A 1,472-nucleotide genomic window follows, 5' to 3' on the forward strand; every position below is an offset into this window, starting at 1 on the left:
GGACATTTGAGTAATCCAAAGTTAGGAATATAACATTAGGCTCGACCCCCGGGAAAATCTATTGACGGCAAAGGAGGTGGAAGTGCAGTAGGGATGCACCTGTGAGGTGCGCGCGACTAACGGAAGGTTAATTGCCTCGAATGGAAAGATATTGGATGTTGTGTTCCATCCGGGTGCTCTTGTTTAAGGACTGCACCTATAGCCTCACTAGAAGCATCTACATACAAATGACATTTTCTTTGTGGGTTGAAAAGACATAAAACTGGTTTGGAAATTAACGCGTTTTTTAACTCTTCGAATGATTTTTGAGAGTCTTCAGACCAAACAAACTTAGCATCTTTTTTAAGTAATTTATTTAACGGCAATCTTAACTTTGTGTAATTTTGAATAAAACGATGTTAAACATTAATCGAACCTAAAAACCTTTGTAATGACTTGACGTTATGAGGAGGCAGAAGTTTTTTAATTGTTTCTATATTTGCATCATTAGGAGAACATTTATCTTCGGAAATTTCATAACCCAAAAACTTAATACTTGTTTTACAAAAATCACACTTAGAACCTTTTAATTTGATATTTTCTAACCTACAAATTTCGAAAATTTTTCCTAAATGAGCTAAATGCTCTTCAAGAGAATTACTATAAATTATAATATCATCAAAGAAATTTTTAGCAAATTTAATATTATGTTTTTGTAGTATTTGGCGGATAGCTCGCTGAAATTTTGTTATTAGATTTAATCGCCTAAAATCTATACAAAGTCTATTTCTTTTTCCCTCATCTTTTCTAGTAACCATCGTTACAGGGGCTGAATAGGGACTATGTGAACGTTTAATAATATCATTTTCTAACAACTTTTTAATTTGTGTCTCAATCTCTATATTATCTTGAGGAGAGCAACGATATGGACGTAGAGATATTGGCAATTCAGAAGTAAGAATAACCTTCTGAGGCTCTAACCTTATGACTCCAACATCATATCTATCCTCACTAAAAATATCATTATATTTTTCTCTTAATAAGGATAGTCTCTTATCTACTATTTCCTGTGGTGAATTACAATCCACAGATTCAAGTGATTTAGATTTAGAATATTTACTCGTTGGTGATGAGCAAAGACTATCCTTAACTACACTGAGACAACACTTTGAATGAGTTACAATATTTTTAGAGCATTTTAGTTCATTTTCACCTTGAATAACAATTCTTTTATCAAAATCTAATTTAATATTAAATACGTACATGTCAGGTAGTGATAGCAAACAATAATTCAATTTCGTATTAATACTATACATTTTAATTTTATTTGTCAATTTACCGATACAAACATCTATTTCAATTAAATCAAAATCATGAATTGTGCCTTGTGTTTGTTGCAATGGCACTTTATATTTTTCTTCAATTTTTCTATAGTTAATATTTTTTAATAATTTTGATGGAACAATTGATATTGTTCCTCCAGTATCACAAAG

This window comes from Parasteatoda tepidariorum, chromosome 7 (genome assembly GCF_043381705.1).
Source record: "Parasteatoda tepidariorum isolate YZ-2023 chromosome 7, CAS_Ptep_4.0, whole genome shotgun sequence".
Lineage (NCBI taxonomy): Eukaryota > Metazoa > Arthropoda > Arachnida > Araneae > Theridiidae > Parasteatoda > Parasteatoda tepidariorum.